The sequence below is a fragment of the Trachypithecus francoisi genome, unplaced genomic scaffold, assembly GCF_009764315.1.
Source record: "Trachypithecus francoisi isolate TF-2019V2 unplaced genomic scaffold, Tfra_2.0 Lachesis_group5, whole genome shotgun sequence".
Taxonomy (NCBI): domain Eukaryota; kingdom Metazoa; phylum Chordata; class Mammalia; order Primates; family Cercopithecidae; genus Trachypithecus; species Trachypithecus francoisi.
Genome location: NW_022681470.1, coordinates 23,232,366 through 23,251,741, shown reverse-complemented (window position 1 = coordinate 23,251,741; position 19,376 = coordinate 23,232,366).

Here is a 19,376-nt window from a genome sequence, read left to right as displayed (position 1 = left end):
ATATTACATTTGGGCAGTTTTCCCTGATGTTCTTCATGGCACTTGTCCCATCAAAGTTCACTCTGTTTGTGTCTGATAATTTTTCTGTGCTGTCAACCTTGCAATATAATGCCTCAGCATCCTAACAGAGATACTTGGAGTAAGGCTCTTGAAACAGCTGTCCTTGCCTGCAGTGTCTGATACTTTCACATTTTCTCTCTGTACTTGCATTCAAACTCTTAGAGTAATGGAAAGTCAAGGGAGAGATAAATAGATGAACTTAACCACGTCACTTCCCATCTCAGGGCTTCAGTTTCCTTGTAAGGGGAAAAGGGACTGTGTGAGCACTTCCAGTACAGATATGTTGTGATTCTACATATGGCCACTACTTTGATATCAGTGATGTCACCAACAATTAGTTCTGCCAATGAGGAGTGAGCTGCTCTTCTGAGATGGGGCTCAGCACATCTCTCTCTCTTCTTAAAGGCGGGTCTGTCAGTGGGGTTGCAGCTTTTTTTTTTTTTTTTCTGAAAATGGTGGCAGGACAACTCTGAGTCTTTCTCACCTCATGATGGGTCTGTAATACAGACCCACTAGACTATAGTAGGATCAGCTATAAGGCAACATAGAGAAAATGCTTAGCAGGAATAAATGTGAGATTCCTGGGTTTGCTAGAGATGGAAAGAGATAGTTTGCCATTTGCTAGCAATATCAAGTGAGAGCTCCCTGAGGCTATGTCCTGTGGAGGATGTTTCAAAAGCAGCATGGGCTGTAGTGTCTACCTTCATAGGCTTCATGGCTACCTTCATGGCTACATTTAGAGTAACTGGCAGGAAAAGGAAAAAGGGTAAGCAAATACACAGAAAAGTGGCATAGGAACAATTCACATCTATGTTCACCTGAGGCATGCACATGAGCACCAAATAGGATATTAGAACTGGAGGAGACTTTATAAGATCATTTCAAAATTCATACTTTGCAGACAATGAAAATGAGGTGTAGAGGGTAAATGGCAGAGAGAAGGTCTGGGAGCTGGTTAATAGCAGACCTGGGTTCTCATCCTTCTGATCAGCTCAGGGTCATTCCCATAGCAATATTTTGCTTCTGCTGACATTATTGGATTTGGGTTTGTTAGTTAAGGTTACATGGGATGGCTGTGTCAGGAAATTATTCTCAAGTGCAAGATGTGTGGTTCGTCTGGGAGGCACATATTTTAGATGTGTCTAGGTAGTTTTGTGACAACAGGAGGGTCTATAGAAAGTCTTGGTTACTAACATTGTATCTTGAACGTAGTAGGCATTCAGTAATAGTTATTTAAACATTTTTGGATTTACTAAATACATAAAACTCTCATCATCTGTCTCAATTAATATTTGTTTTCTTTTTCTTTTTTTTAAGAGGCAAAATCTCACATTGTTGCCCAGGCTGCAGTGCAGTGGCAGGAACATAGCTCACTGGCAGCCTTGAATCCCTGGGCTTAAGGGATCCTCTCACCTTAGCCTCCCAAGTAGCTGGGACTACAGGCACACACCACCATGCCAGGCTAATTTTTAAAAAATTATTTATAGTAGAGAGGGGACCTCGTTTTGTTGCCCAGGCTGGTCTTGCTGTCCTGGGCTCAAGCAGTCCTCCTGCCTTGGCTTCCCAAAGTGCTGAGATTACAGGCATGAGCTACCACACCTAGCCTGAATTAATCTTTCTTGATTGAGGTAGAAGTAACTGAGTCATATTCATAAGTAGGTTTGCCTAATTATAGACAGTACCAGCTGGTGAGTATTTTGATAGAGTCAGATAAAAAGCCTCACACATAAATATCCAGTGTAGGTGGACAGGCCAGATATTAAGGTAGGAATGGCTGCCTCTGTCAACCTTGGGTATCTCAGCAAATTTCCAGCCATCTAACAGAGTTTTTAAAATGTGAACATACTCATATAAAAGGTATTTAGACCCTAGAATAAATGAGCTATTTTACCTGCCTGGTTGTTTTCTTCATTGATCTATTAATAGTGCTAAAATAAAATATCCTAGCTCTTCATTAAGCATTCATGATCAGACACCCACTTCTGACAGAAGTCTGCAGCTCCTAAGAAACCTTGGATGTATCTCTCCTAAAAAAATGACTTTTAGTAAAGAAATGATCTGGGCTTTCCAAAGGTGTTTTAGTTATATATATGATATTTCATTCTTCATTTAACCATTTATCAAATATATTTCAAGTACTTAATAATTATGTATTATCCTATAGTTTCACATGCTTTTACATTGTCTCATTAGAACCTTACAACAGCCTTCTGAGCAGGGTAAATATAATGTGTCCAGTTTTACAGAAGCAATAGAGAAGCAGTGAATTTGGGATTCCAAGGAGGTGAAACATGGCTCTATTTTAGCTTGGGGTCTTTTGTGGCTGCATTCCGGGTTTAAAGGAACAAACTATTTAGGGACTTCAGTGTTAGGCTAACAGAGATTAACTGACTTGCCCAAGGCCACACAACTATTAACTGGCAAATCCAGAATGCCGTCCAAGACTTTTGACTCCAGTCAATTATTCTTTCCTACACGCCAGTGGGTTTATTAAAACATAGATTGCTGGCTGTATTCCAGCATGTTTGATGGGAAGGGGGGAATTTGCATTTCAACAAGTTTCCAGGTAACACCGAAGCTGCTGGTCTGCAGACCACAAGCTGAGAACTACTTGCTGTTCAAAGTGTGGTCCCAGCAGGCATCACCCAAGAGCTCCTTAGAAAGGCAGATTCTCAGACCCACAGAATTAGATTCTGAATTTTAACAAGATCTCTGGATGATTTGTATGCAAATTAAAATTTGAGAAGCGTTGCTGTACACCACAGCTGTCAATTTGCAGGGCACTGACAGAGGCAGGAGAGAATAACCATAATAACCCTTTAATCGGGCACTTTCTATATGGCAGGCACCCTTCTAAGCATGTTAGGCATATTATCTCATTTAATTGTCACAATAACCTCATGAGGGAGATACTAATATTATTGCTGTTTTAAAGCTGAGGAAATGCCGGAGAATAGAGAGGTCGGTAATCCAGTACAAGACAGATACGGGCTCTGAGGTTGGGCAGAGACCAACTTTGGTCCCAAAGACCATGTTCTCATTCACTAGGCTGCAGCTTTGTAAGCTGTGGTCGCCGTTCATACAGTCTGAGAGATAAGAAGGAAAGGCAGGCAAATAGGTATGAGGCAAGACAGAGGTCATAGCCTGAACATCGTGTCTGGGTCAAGGGAGTCTATTTGTGTTCCCCACTGGGGACCTGAGTTTGGCTGGGCCTCTGCAGTGGCTTCTGATGAGGAAGACTTTGGTGAGTCCTGCTTAGTATCTCCACTGGGAAAAGGGAAGTAATCTTAACAACAATTGATAAAGAGAAAAGACACTGGCAGCTAGACTAAAGGGAGGGTACTGAGAATTGACAATAGAAACCACAATTTTTCAAAGCAGATTATGCAAAACAGATAAACTGTATCAAATCAAAACCACAGTGTTAATCTGCAGCTAGGGAAGCTTTCAGTCTTTTAACAGCAGTCTGTTCAGATCCGTGAACTCCAAGATAGGACCACAGACAACTGATCTAACCGTGACTCTGTACAGACCAAGGCATACTAAATACAAAGCCACAGACTGTTCCAGAAACTCCCAAGTTTATTCCTGCTAAGCCCACCCTATGACTAACTTCAGTTTCCAAGCCCTATATGAACCTTTTTCTGACTCCCCTCCTTTGGAGATGCCCCACAGCTCCCCATGCTATATGGTCTCCCTTGCTGCAGCAAGTAAGAACCTAACTTTATTCCTACGGATGTATTCCCAGTGGTCTTTGGCTGACAGGCACTGACCCAATAACATTTTCCTGCCTATCCCATAGAGTTGTTATGAATATCACATGAAATGAAGCATGGAGAATGCTACATAAATGTGAGTTTCTAAATTCGTTATTGTAATTGTTTATGTGCTGTTTCATCTTCCGCCTGCAAAAGTAATGAAGCCCTTAGTTAGAAGAGACCAGATCATATTTATCTTTGTGTCCTCAAATGTCTAGAATAGTCCCTAATGCATAAGGTACTCAGTAACTGCTGGTTGAATGGAAAAAAACAAATAAATGAACAAATGAAAAGAAAATCATGCTCTAGTTCTCCCTTTCTCCAGTCCAGCCCTGTGAGTGATCCAGACTTCCTCAAATGGGGTAAAGGAATTCCTAAGTATTTAAATGTGAGCTTTACCTCCTGGGCAGACTGTCACTCGCACTTTGTAACAGTTACAGATAACCTTGTTTATCTCTTAAAAGTTTTTCTACCTGCAAGCTGGCTGGAATTGCTAGAGGGAATACTATTCCCTTTGCCCACAAAATCGATCCTGGAGCAATAACCGTGCAGTTGAACAGCAGCACATTTTATAGCCCACGGAGCTGGTGTGTATTAGCACATTAGCCAGTGCCTCTTGTAATCACGCCTATGTTTAGCAGAATGACATACTTAGGTGCTTTTGTAATAGACTTGCACCAAGCAGAAATCATGGCCCATGGAACACAGTGACTCCACTGAACATTCTAAAATACTTTTGGCACAGCGAGTTCCAGTTATGGCTGGAGTCTCTGGGGATGACTTTGATCAGTTAGAAGCTGCCAGAGAATTCTTCATACTCTGAAAGCACAGAGGCTGTCCAGTGCTGTGTCTTCCTTTCTCACCTCCAGCTCTGGCAGTAGATGGCCCATTTTATCTTCCCCTCTCCCTTGAACCACTTTCTAGTTGTCATGATTTCTGACAGATGCACCTTGGGGGGTAGGCAGGCATTTACCCTGGTGTAGGAGGGATGTAAGTAGACATCATTAATGGAACAAGCAAAAGCAGTTATCTCAGGAAACACAGGCCCTACAAGTTGGAATGTAGGCCAATGCTTTCTGAAACCATATTCTCTGCTAAGACCTACCCTGCTGTGTATTTTACAAGGGAAACAACTCCAGCAGTGTGTTCCCTTTCCAATGCCCTCTCCCTAGGACAGGAGTAAAGACAAAGAAAATGCTGTATGGGCTTCCCCTCTTACTTCCAGCCATCAGAGGTGCATTTGCCCCTGAATCAAAAATGGAATGTGTCTTCAATGGGTTCCAATGCCAGAATGGAACTCCCCTAAGCAAACCAAGAGACAGGGATTGTAGAAGCCTCTCACCAGGAATTTAATGGCTTCTGTGCAATTCCCAGTTTCTTCTCCCTGCCCAGAACCTGCTCTCACAATGGATAGGATAATGTTGACTTAGGTGAGTGGGCAAGAGTTTTTGGAAAGTAGTCCCTTCACGCTGAACATTGGTGTCTAATTGGAACCTTGAGTTTGGCTAGTTACATACCCATACATTTCCCATTTCCTTCTCTATTTCCCCTGATATTATTTGTGCACACATCTATTTTCTCCATTAGAATATAAGCATCTATTGAGTAGTATTCTCTTCTCTTCCCCTTGTCTACCCTAGAGCTTAGTACAGTGCTTGATTTGTAACAAGTGCAAAATAGATACACATATTTGAAAGAAACATATATGTGGCCAAAGATCATGGGATTGTGGCAATTCCAATGGATTTAAGATTCAGTCTGAGCCTTACATTGGCATTTCAAGGGTTTCCTCTCACACCCTGGGAATAATAACACACTGTTTTTCTCCATGGAGATGGGATCCTGAGTCATTGGAAGAAAGAACGTGAGGGAAGCAGTTTGAGCAATTCTTTCTGAATGAAAGACCTGTAAACACTTTCAACAACAGAACTACTTGCTGTCACTCTCTAAAGCGGGCAGAGTCTCTGGGGCTCTTTGGGAACTTGTGTTAGCCTGGACCCACGATCCTGATCCCTTGCTTGCAGTCTCTTCTCAGACTCAATTAGAGATTCCTTGGGCTCCCCTCCAGGAAGCTGCTAGGGCCTCTACACCTCCCAGGTGGTTAGTTTCCTGGTGGGTGGCATTTTGTTAGAATTTATACATTATCTATCCTTCAAAGACTTGTGGCTTACTTGGCTTTTGCTGTCTATTATTTCCCGTGTTTCCTCGGGTTGGTTAGGGAGTTGGTGGGAACTCCCTGCCTGATCTCCTGGCTGTATTTGAGAATCCAAATATCCCGGGCAATTAGAGCAGGGGTGTAGGAAGGCGGTGCCTTAAGCAAGAACTGGTCAGACAGGCATTAATACCTTGATGCCCTTTCAAAGCAAAGAAGTTAGTTCACATATCTGTTCACCATGTATTTGGTGGAGGAACGAAGGGATTTGCATGGACCCTGGAGCCAGATCACTCAAGTTCAAATCTCACCTCTACCATTTCTGGCTGTTATTTTGGGCATATTAACCTCCTGGTATTTCAGTTTCCACATGTCTAAAATGAGGATGACAGTAATAAGCACCTCTTATTATTTTGTGAAGATTAAGAGTCCATATAGGTGGCCGGGTGTGGTGGCTCACACCTATAACTCCAGCACTTTGCAAGGCAGAGGTAGGCCGTTCACTTGAGCCCAGGAGTTTAAGACCAGCTTGGGCAACATGGTGAAACCCTGTCTTTAAAATAGAAATACAATAAATTAGCTGGGCATGTTGGCACGTGCCTGTAGTCCCAGGTACCCAGGAAGCTGAGGTGGGAGGACCACCTGAGCCTGGGGGTTGAGGCTGCAGTGAGCCACGATCTCGCCACTGCACTACAGCCTGGGCAATAGAGTGAGACCCTGTCCCCCCGCCACAAAAAAAAAAAAAAGAAGGTCCATATATGTAAGATGCTTAGAAGAGTGCCTGACACATACTGAGTTCTCATTATTAGCTATTGCTTTTGTCAAAATAGAACTAGTACAGATTTTCTTTGTGTTTAAAGCAGTTTTTTAAACTTTTTGTGAATATAACATAGACTTTAAACTAATTTTATGTTATAGTTTTTCTGTTATTTATGACTGGATTCTTTAATACATACTACTCATTAAGGACAGAGTTAATTTATCTGACATAGAAAGATTTTGCTTAAAAACCTTATTCTATTAATGTTTAATATGTGTTTCTCCATTTTTGCTTCATGAAGGGAAAATGTTTCTTGCTTTCTTATTTATCTCTTCAGTGTTCTTTTGTCATGTTCTCAATTAGACAACTTTTGGGTGGCATATTAAAGGGTTTGGGGCTGAGTTAGTGAGGTGAAACAGTCTTTCCCGGTAAGCAACACTTCAGGGCGTGTCAATCATTAGTTCTCAGAGTTCCAGCAGAGTGGAGTCTGCTTCAGATGGCATTACTGACTGGCTTTGGGATGGGTGGCTTGGCCTGGTACCAATTTTCATGTTGGTATAAGAAACTTCTCAGTGGACAGAGGTTGATGCTAAGAATGCTATGCTTTCCATTGGAAAGCATCATTTCCTTTGGTGGGAGGGGTCGCAGCCTGGGTCCATCTGTGTTGGAAGGGGTACATGAGGTCCAGCCTTCAGCTTTATTCTTCTGATGCTTTAAAGTTTGTTGCTGATGATGCTCCAACCAGCTGCTCCTTGCCTTGACTGGGCTCCTCCCTGAGCCTATGCTGCTGAGAAATTCTGAGAAATTTGAAAGTATGAAAGTTGATGCCTGTAATCACAGAGACTGGGGGTGCTCAGGCAGGAGGATCACTTGAGCCCAAGAGTTTGAGGCTGCAGTAAGCTATGATTGTACCGCTGCACTCCAGTCTGGGTGATAGAGCAAGATCCTATCTCCAGAAAAAAAAAAAAAAAAAAAGAAGGAAGAAGGAAAGGAAGGGAAGGGAGGAGAGGGGAGGGAAGAGAAAAGAAAAGAAGAAAGGAAAGTAGTAAACAAAGAAAGAAAGAAGAAAGAAAGAAAGAAAGAAAGAAAGATGAAAATGTACAGAAACATCCCCACATTCATCATTAAGATTATTAAGAGTCCCTCCTCCCAAACTATGCTCTTGAACCTAGAACCTACCGTTTCTGCTCTGCCAGTTCTCATCTTTCCAGGAACAGCATAATAGAAAGATGGGATAGATGTGGATTCAACTCTCTGTTTTGCTGCTAGTCAGCTCTCTGACCTGGGAGAAGCTATTTAGCTTCTTCAATCCTCTATTTCCTCAACTATAAAATAGGAGTAATAATTCCAGGGTTGTTGTCAGAATCAAATTAGTTATTGTTTGTGGAATATATAGAACAGAATCTGAACTCATTAACAGCAGCCATTAGAAGTGGCTGCAAATAATCTCTTTTGTAAGGATTTCTCAATCCCAATTACCTGCAGTAAGAAGTTATTCTGGAATATTGACTTTCTCCCATTTGAAACATGAGCTTTTCAAGGCCAAGAACAGTATCTCCACTATCTCTATAGGCCCAACACCAGCGCAACTCCTACTGAATCCCTTCCCACTAGAATGAATCTTGGGGACCACCAGTTTCATTAATTTCATCAGCTCACTGGGATGTCAGCCTGTGGATAATCAGACTGAGCAAAGAAGACACCTGTCAATAGTTAAGTAAGGTGTGAATAAGATGCAAGAGAAACTAAAGTAAAATCCAGGTGCAGTGTGGGCTACTGAAAGGCCCGTGGTCACAGAGAGATTGCAGTATGGATAGATGGCGGCTCGAAGGGGCACCAAAGGTGAGTTGCCCAAGGATGTCCCATTTGGCCCAAGCCTGGCTGTGCCTGCATCTCCTGCCCACCTTTCCATTGCCCCTAGCCTCCCCAGTCAGAGGGTGCTGATGTTGTTTGTGAGTTCCACTGGATGTGTTCTATTTACAAGTGTCTGCACACTTCATTTCCCCTGCCTGAAAATAGGGGGCTTTTTAATAAGATTATATCTGGAGGTGGTTTAGCATAAAATATGAGTTGTATTAGTCCTCTATTTTGAGCCAGGCATTATGCTAAATCCTTCATATAAATTATCTCTAATAATTGCTAAACCTCCCCAAACAGTATTATTATTACCATTTACTACTATAGAAACCCTTGACCAAATGGAACAGCTAGTAAGTGATGGAGTTAGGATTCTAAGCTGATTCCAAATTCTAAGGACCTTGGTGTGTAGTTAGAAACCTTTGTTCTGGCCTGAGTTGTATAATGTTGACACATCATTGGTTCCTCAAGGTTTTCTGTACAAATTGGGAATAATCATACCTGTTCCACTTTCCATACAGAATGTTTATTAGGTTAAAGTGAGATAATGAGTGTTATGGCATTTTTATTGGGTATTTGCTATGTGCCAACCAATGCTGCCAAGAAATTGAATGTTATTTCTAGTAATTCTTATAAACCTAATGGTGCATAGCTCCATGGCCTGTGCCCTCTGCCCTGAGAGTTGGATTTCTTAGGGAAGTGTTTTGCTCACACCATAGTTCTTGGGAAATTCCACCCCCAACTCAGTGTATTATTATCAGGCAAAGCTCTCTCTTCCCTGCTCACTCATTTTCTCATCTAGTAAATTGGGATAGCATAAGAACTTGTCTGTGAAAGCTCTGGGAGAAAATTGCTATCTGGATGCAAAGTATTATTCAGGAAAAAAAACCCATCCAAAGATGATGTGTGTGAAGTGTCAAATTTTAGCTGTGTTTGACAGATACACTGATAGAAGGGGGAGACAATCCATCCAGACATTTCGAACATTTTGAGTTGTGGAAACAGGACAAGGTTTAACTGCCTGCTTGAAAGCATGCCTGCTACAACTGCAGACACTGCAGCATTAAGTCCCAGTGAAATTGTGTTCCCTGGCCCTTGCAAAGCTTTGCTGGGGTTCAGTGCTGGCACTAGCCAAAGCTGGGAAGAAACATATCTGGTGGGATGCCCTGAGGGTGCTGTGTGACACTCTGTGTCCAGATGGCAGATAGGCATTTATAGCAGACCTTGTACCGCAGATTGAATAATGCACCAAGAATGCAGTCTTGGTCCCATCTGCCAGGTGATGCTATGAGAAACTAAAGGAACACAGAATTTATTCCGCCTGTTCCTTTGAAGTGATTTTGCCAAACACATAAGCATAACTATATTTGCATGACCTAGGAACACCTAGCTCTCTGGACTTGACAGCACAATATTACTGATGTTCCTGGCTGCATGACACTGCAGACTTGATGTTTGCCCTTGCATACTTAGACCTCAGGTAAAGGAAGGGGACCACAAAAGATAAGAAACATTATTCTTGTTTTGTGATCCTCCCACTCAGAAGCAGGAGGGTATCAGAAATCCTGGGAAAACTTGGTGGGAAGCAGGGAAGCAAATAAGGAAGTGAAATGAAGACAAAGATGCTGTGGTGGTAGAAGGCAAAAGCTATAATTTAAAGAGCAAAGGGTTAAAAATTGGGACTTGAACTCTGGGTTCTGATATTATTAGCCATGTGATCTTGAAAAAGTCAGTTAATCTTGGAGAGTGTCAGCTTTCACATCTGACACTCCTGCCTCAGGGAGTGAGTGTACCTTGGGGCACTTTGTGAACTACAGAATGCTATTCCCACATAAGGTACCAGACTGTGGTGTGGATGGTGTTAAAACTGCCCAAAGTAGCAGACACCTGCCATCTTTCTGGTTGCATACTCAGTACCTAGGTCACTGCCTAACACAGGGTGGGCAGTAATTATGTTTAAGGGACTAATGATGCAAATCATTGAACCGCAGGAGATTAGAGTGGTAACGAGCTTGGCTGACCTGGAAGATTGAATTACCAATGAGTCCAATCTGCTTCACATCTGGACAGATGGGAGCTTGAGGTCACTGTGATACATACAGCCAAAGAAAGTCCAAATATGCATTGTTTTAAAAACTTTAGTACCGCATGCATCTTTTGTAAAGATAAAAAGTTTATGTGGATCCACAGGACTCACTGAAATTGTTTTGTGTGTGTGTTTTAACTTAATGAAACCATCTATAAATTCATTATGCTTATGAATTCCCATGCAATTATAAAAGTAGAACAAATTTATACATTAAATCTAAATGAAGCTAAAATACAATGAAATTCAAATGTGCATTAATGTAATGTGATGAATGATGCTGGTTTGTGAAATTAAATTGAGCCTCTAAATGTGAATAAGGTACTGAGTACTAAGGGGAAGATTCTTTTGAGTTGCCATGCAATGACCTCACCACTTTTTGTCTATCACCACTTTTTGAAATTCACATCAGTGTGAAATATTTACCCTATGACATCATTGCTTCTCACTCGATAAAAATACATCATTTATATAGCACATCCTCCTAAGTTATTTTCTTCTTAGTCAGGGACAAATTAAATAGTATTATTGACACCAAAATGAATTCATTAAAAAAATTATTTACTGGGCAGCTACTATATTCCAGATACTGTTCTAGGTGCCTGGGCTGCATTACTGAACAAAACAGACAAAAATACCCTTGCTTTTGTGGAGCTTACATTGTAATGTGGGAGAGAGTCAATTAACAGTAAAATTAATATAGTGTGTTATAAGTTACTAAGTGTTATGAAGAAAAAATAGACAAGATAGGGAGAATTAGAGTCAGGGGTTGGGGTATGGGTGAGTGCTGCAATTTTAAACTGTGGTGCAATTAGGCCTCATTGAGAAAGTTACATTTGAGCAAAGACCTGAAAGAGGTAAGGAATAAGCTACAGAGACAGGGAAGAGGCAGTGTCAGGGCTGTGAGTTCATGGGAGAGGCCGGTGGGGTTGGATGGCAGTAGGTGATGGAGAGAGTAATCAAGAGAGGTCACAGGGAGCCTGATCTCATGAGCCCACATGGGCTATTATAAAATCTCTGGCTTTTACTCTGAGATAAAGGAGACCTCACTGGAGGACTTGAGTAGAGGCATAGCATGATCTGACTTACATTGTGATAGTATCATTCTGGTTTTTGCATTGAGCTCAAGCTGTGGAATGGGGAGGCTGGATTAAAATCATGGGGGAGACGATGATGCAGGGGAAAAGAGGATAGCAGTTCCAACTAAAATGGCAGCAACAGAATTAGAGCTAATGGTCAGTTTCTCATATGTTATGGAAGGTAGATCCAACAGGATTTCCCTTTGTCTTGAATGTGGAGTGTGAGAGGAAGAGAGGAGCTAAGCGTGACTCTGAAGGCCTTGGCTTGAGCAACTAGATTAAAGGAGCTGCTAAGAATTGAAATAGGGAAGACAAGTGGGCAGGGAAGATTGTAGAGGTTAGGTGGTCAGTTTTGGACATGTTAAATTTGAGAAGCTTATTGGTAGGGTGATCATATAATTTATTGTCCAAACTAGGACACTTGTTAGCAGAAAAGAGAAAACACTAGTAATCATGCTGGAACAACAGGAGTCATCTAGGACCATCCCAGTCCAACCAAGACATATGGTCACCCTGTTGGACATCCAGGTGGAGGTGAAGAGCAGGCAGTTAGGCTGACATTCAGGTGAGCAGCGTGGGCCATGGTTAAGTGTTTGGGAGATGTCAGCTTATACAAGCTTTAAAGCCATGAGATTGGATGAGATCACTAATAAATGAGTATAAATGGAGAGGAGAACACCAAGGAGCAGAGTCAGAGCTATCAACAGAGTAAGAGTAGGGTCACGGTCCTGTTGAGAGGTCAGGGAAAAGAAGAGGAAGCAGTAAAGCCAGTACACGGAAACCTACCTGTGGGCCAGAGACCAAGTGGCAAGACCAGGTCATGAAGTTTTCATCAGATGGTTTAGAAAAATGCTTGGATTGATATTTTTAAGGTTGCCATCAAAATGTAAATACAAAATTAAAAATTTATTGTAGAACCAGACTCCCAAGAATATTTTTGGGTTCTTGGTTTGAGAAAGAGTGCCTCAAATCAATCAGTGGTGGGCACAGATGGCTACTAGTGGCCCCAAGTCCATTGTTGGCTGCCTGGTACATCGAGATCACCATGTGATTTTGTGAGATCCTGCAAATAACCCCTCAGGCAGAGAAAGATAGTCTCATCTGATTTTGTCAATGTGAGAATTGAAACATGTTGGGTAAATTTCTTGGTCTCATTTCTTCATATTCAGGTGTCTGCCTCCTGCACATTAATTTTTTACATCTTTCTACTTTCTTTTTCTTCTTCTCACCAGCCATTCATCATGCACCTTTTCTTTTTAAATCACTATAGCACTTTTTAAGACTCTACTTCCACTCTCAATCTTTTACTTTCTAAGTCTCTGCTCCTGACCCATGTTAGGCCCATAAGTAAAGCTCTCACCCCCATGGCCCTCCAGACTTAGAAACTGGGATATTCTCGTCACCTCTGACCTTACGATGACTCTTTTCTGGGGCCCTTTTTTATGTGACCATCTTTCTGAGAGAGGGAGCCACTTTCTCCTTGGAAGTGATGGTTCCCCCAAATGGGTCCATTTTTAATGAATCATCCTATAACCCAAGATATGGGTCCTTTTATTAATGAAGAATAGAGGATACAGAACAAAAAGACAGAGGCACTCCCCATGTTCTTACTACACAGAGGAGTGCTGTGTCTTAGCTGAGGATGCTCTGGGTTATGAGACAAGAGGCAAGAGTTAAGAGACAAGAATTCCATGGGTTTGTGTCTGGCAATTTCCTTAGGGCCCCCATTTCCCTATGCTCTGGTGAGAGATTTAGAATAATATCCACTCTTCTGGAAAGTCAGGGGGATTATTAAGAAATAATAGAAAATCAAAAGGATATGAGATTTGAAACTGAGATTATAGTTTGTCTATTTAGACAAATATATAATCTCTTCGTGCCTCAGTTTGTTTGCTTATAAAAATGGATGTTACAAATAAAATTTCACAGCATTGTGAGAATTAAGTGGGGCAACACATAACATTATACACATGTTATCTGGGATTACTATTACTCTTTTCAATTTTAATACATTGGGCAAACTTTACTAGATACATTGTAGCAGGCGATCCAGAAGCAGCTGGAGAAATATGTAGGAGCAGAGTGCCAGGATTTCTTCTGTTGTATCACTGCAGAAATGCTCACCTAATAGGTTTATTCTCTGAGTCAGTAATTTTAATTTTTAGCTCTGCTGATGAATACCGAAATTTACTTTGATTCTCTGAGTTCAAGAAAAGCTCACTACTTATTAGTTTTATCGTTTCCTCCCCCCAGAATCTGAACCTGGTTGATTTATCATTTGATTAGACAGTACCTTCCATTTGTAGAATTGTATTCATTTATTTAGTCAACAAAGGTTTATGGAGTTTTGGCAATGTGCTAGACAGTGGGGCACACAAAACTGAATCAGACTAGAAAATGCACTCCAAGGAACTTATGGTCAAGTGGCAAAGACAACTAATGTCAGTCATTAAGGTAAAATGAAGAAAGTGCCATGACAATGGCATCAATGATATGCAGTGGGTATGAGAGTAAATGAGTGATATTTTGACTAAAGCACTTCAGAAAATTTTTCTGAGGAGATGATAGGGGACATTGCAGGAGGCAGAGCTAGGGAGAAAGGGGAAGGAGGAGGGTTCAGACAAGGCACCGAAATGGGAAAATTAAGGAAATAGGGAACAAATCAGTGTTGCTTGAGTATAGTATGTGTGAGAGAAAGGGGTGGGGGAGGGAGATAAGAGAGGCATGGAGGAAAGAAGGGCAGGTTGGTGATGTGCTTATTAAATAAATAAGCAGTAGAGACAAAATATCTTTTGCCTTTCACCTGTCAGTTTCTCCCGAGACTCTGACAATTCACCTACTTTTGCATACTTCATTCTGGTGCTGCTGGCTATATGTCGAGCAATGGCTGAACGCTCAGAATAAAAACAAGAATGAGACGTTGGGGATAACAAGGCCATTCAGAATCTTGATTTCAAGCACAAAGTCAATCCTTTCAACTAATTTATTCAAGTGTTACCTCCTATCCCATTAAGATAACTAACCCACCGGCCCTACTAGTTTTTCCACCATCCTTACCCTCATCTTATCATCCCTCAGTCCATTTTCACCTGGATTCCATATTCTAGTATCATAGCTGCTCCTTCATAAAAATTCTTAACTTTTCTCCCCACCCCCTATAGTAAACAGCTGGCAAAGTTTCAATAGTCCATTTACTTGATGCCTACACTGGAAAAGAAAGAGAGGGCAAGGAAGGGAGGAAGGGAGGGAGGGAGGAGGGGAGGGAGGGAAAGGAGTAAGAAAGGAGGCAAGAAAGAAATGAAAAAAAAGGAAGAAAGGGAAAGAAAATATACAACTTGTTGCTTGGGATTTCTTTAAATTTTTTACCACAAATTTCAAAAGAATACTTTACATTGGCCAGACAACCCAACCATATCTTTCTAAATGAAAAAATTCCCTTTTCCACTCTCTGAGATGACGACTGTACACTTTTTTCATTTCTCTGTAATCTCTGCCCCCATCCCAGAGCTGATGGTCTTGCTTTGAAGACACAGCTGGAAAAAAATTAGGTCATTATTTTAGACATTCTTACAAGCCACTGCATCTGTAGACATACACTTTGCTTTCCAAAGTATACTCTCCTTTGGTAAGTACATTGATATGTTATTTTTCCAATATTTTTTTTTCTTGGAAGAAGTCGCTTCCTGTGTAAATTTGAAGAAATGCCTCAGCTTCTGAGTCTCAATTTTCTTATATGTACAATGGGGATAACAACCTGCCCTGCCTACCTCACAGAATTATTGAGGGGATCAAATGTGTTGGTGGAACTGGAAGCACTTTGCAAAGCATGAAAACACTACAGAGGGATATGATACGACAGAACAAATAGGGGGCCACGTCTTTTGAATTGAGATATTAAATAGTAGGCCATATAGGTAGTCATCTCAAATGGCTCAAATTAAGAAACTTGAATGAAAGAACTGGTTACAGAGATGAAGACAGGGTTAAAGTAACAGACAAGATACCATTGAGGCACCATTAGGGTATCACCATTAGAGGCACCACTGGGGAGGCCAGTTACCTCCCCAAGACCCCAGGGGCAAGGGGAAGATGTCGTATTACTGGAACTCAGTCAGACTTCACTGGGAGTGGAACGGCCTGAGGGGAGCAGTAGCTCTGGAAGCACACAGCTCCTGCCTGGGGACTTGATGCTGAAGCAGGGTGGGATGGGAGAGGAATACCTTTCTCTTCTCCACCCTCTGACCTGCTGCTGACTGTTGGCCAATTCCAATAAAATCCAGAAGGAAAGAAGCCTAGGCCAGTGGAAGCAGGGCCAGAGAAGGGTGGAGAATGGGGAAGGGGAAGTTAGCAAATAGAGAATTATCAGCACAGAAACCATTCTCTGAGGGAAGTGCAATATAGTATTTCAGTTAGCAGAGTGCAATAGTGAAAACTGAATTTAAAAATGGAAACGTTGATAAGGATGGACTGTTCAACCTTCCTCCTTGCCTGCATATTCAGAATTTATTTTTTCCCTGTAAAGTGGGTGGCTCACAGGTGAGCTTGCAGCCCAGTAGGGCCCTGGGCTCAACCTGCAATGCAGAATTTGAAATAATTGATTTAGTTCATGGACCGTGCTAGTAGCTCAGAGAAGGAAATGTGAGCAACTTTCCTACTTACTATTTTTCTATTGCTCACCTGAAAACCATTCTTCCCCTTTCTTCCTTTCCTCTCTTTTCTTTTGTTGTTTGAAAAGAGCACAGTTATTGAATAATTGTTAGCACATAGCATGCATTTGATGCTCTCCCTGGAGATTCTGGTCTTTGCTTGGTAACAGTCAATCAGCACATTTTCCTCTCAACAGTATTAACATCCAAGATGGTGAGATAAACAAGCTCATTAAAAAGCAAGTTGTTACATGAAGCAAACACCTTAAACTAATAAAGTTTAGCATCCTCTGTGGTACACCCACGGAAATGGTATTAGCAGTCTTGATAGCAGTCTGCATTTAAGAAAAAGACCCAGAAGGCAGCCAGTTTATCCCGTAGAATTATTCAGGAACCTCATCCATCTATGACGCCATGAGGAAATGCTAGGCCTGCATGCTCAGAAGGAAAATGTTCAGATGGCATGCTTATAGGAGGCTCCTTTCATTCCTTTAAGGGAACTTTTTCCATTTATTCAATGAACATGTATTGGGTATCTGTGAGATGCACTGTGCTGGCAACTAGGTGTGTAAGGATGAGTAAGATGCCATTTAAGCCATGAAAGAGTTCACATTCTGCTGGGTGAGATACTGATGGGTAAACAGATCCAGATCTAGAGAGTTAAGTGCACTGATAGACATGCCCAGAGGAAGCCTGTGGGAACATAAAGAAGGTTTAATCAGATCCAATTAAGGCTGGGGAAAAAGATGGGGGCAACTCTTCAGGGCCTATGCCTTATTTATTCAAGGAGCAGTGAATACAGCATCACACATGTAGTTCTAAGAGTTCTGATGGCCTAGTCTTCCATTTACTTGGAGGCTAACTGAACCAGTGGGCAAAGTGTTCTACTAGAGACCATACAACTTGATGCAATTTGGAAGGTGGTGCCCACCCCCAGGCCTGGAGCCATCTCCAGGTGGGTGGAAAGCCTCAGCATGCACACAACACCCATGCTGGCCCATGGAGTCATGTGTGAATAATTGGCTATAATAGTTAGGTCTCCCAGGAGGGCAGGACACTGAGGCTTGACCTGGGATGAAAAGAGATTTGGGGAGGGATGGGGTTTGCAATGGTTAAAATGGGATTTGTAGGTTTCCATCTAAACCTGTCCGATTAAAGAGAAATTTTGGAGCTGCAAGGCCTACCTCCCCTCAAGGAAGACCAGGACCCATTTGACCTTGGAGAAGGGTAGCTCTTCCATATCTAAAAAGCAGGGAGTGTGAGGGAGAAATCTAATGCTTACCAAGTACATATTACATGTTCTGCAATTCTGCTTGATGTTAAGCTCAATTAATTTTCCCACATCCCCATGAAAGAAAGATTTCCACCGCCCCCTGCTCCTTTTAAATCTCTATCTTAGAGAAAGAAATTTAAGGTTGCAGGGAGTTTAAGGAAGTGGACCCAGGCACTGAGGAGATAAGTGGTGGCAAGGATATGAGTCAAGGTCTGGTTGACCCTCCTGTCCCACCTCCCACAGATCCTGACTTGAGTCTGAGTAGCATCCTGGCTCAGAGCTTTTCTTTAAGGTAGCTGCAGCTCCCACTATATCCTTGGAGTATCACTTGGTTAGGTGGTAAAGAATGAAAATGAGTCAGCATATGATTTAGCTGGTCTGTCCCTGTGTCTGTGTGGGGACTCAGAATGGTTGAGGCAGACCCATCTGGTTCTGGAGCACCCTTAGGAGACCAGTTAAGGAAGGAACAGCACCTCCCTAGGTCTCAGAGTCAATTCAGAAAGAAAAGGGTCATGAAACAGCCACGTTTATGTGTAATATTTTTGCTAAGTATATTAACCTCCAAAGAGAGCCGTGATGTTGGCCAATTTTTTAAGAAAACATTCTTTTTCACCTGTACTTTTCTAAGCTAGAGTTTATTCTATTGATCTCTGCTGAGGGCATGAGATTAAATATACCCCAGTAGGTTGTGGGAGGCATTGTGCCTGTCTTTCTGTCTATCATTATTCCCACAGCATTGAGCAAACTGCCCAGTTGGTGCCCAATAAGTATTTGTTGAATCGATGAATTCCAGAAGCAACTGGAAAAGGCTATCAGTAGTACCATCTTTGAACTCACCACTGGGCTCTCCCCAGGTCATTTCTATTTTAGTGTGGAAAGAATCTAGGGTAAATTGTTATTGGTGGAAATAGAAACATGGCATGGTACTGCCACCCCCCCCACCCCACCCCCAAGCCCACACCATGTCTCCCCTTTGTGCCTTCTTCCTCTTTAATGCACCCCGTGGAGGAAGGGAGGCAAACTAAGAAAAAAAATCCCTGATAAAAGGCAGGAAGTGATAATAAGTGGAAGAAGGAGGGGAGCAAAGGCTATAGGAGCTATAAGGGAGGGAGAAATTCATTCTGAATGAGATTGGATTTCATGAAGTGTTATGATGATGGCTCCTATAGCCAAAAGACAAGCAAAGCAAAACAAAACAAACAAACAAGAAGCATTTTGGGAGTCTGAGATTACAGTCTGGCTTTCGTGTGACCCTGAGTAAGTCTTGTGCCCTTGGTAGCCTCAGCTTCCTCATCTGCTGTGCGAGAGGATGAACAAGCTGAGCTAGTCCACAAGATAATGCTTTTTTCTCCAATTTATTTTTAAATTTACATAAAGTAAAATTCACTTTTTATTGTATAGTTCTCTATGGGTTTTGACAAATGCATAGAGTTGTGTAGCTTTTCCCAAAAGTTTTTCATGGTATTCTTCTACCGTCAAACCCTCCCTCATAGTCCTATTGTCTTGTCTCCCCGAGAATGGGCTATTTTTTGGTTCTGTGTGAAATTTAAAGTAGTTTTTTTCTCATTATGTGAAGAAAGTCAATGGTAGCTAGATGGGGATAGCATTGAATCTATAAATTACTTTGGGCAGTATGGACATTTTCACAATATTGATTCTTCCTATTCATGAGCATGGAATATTTTTCCATTTGTTTGTGTCTTCT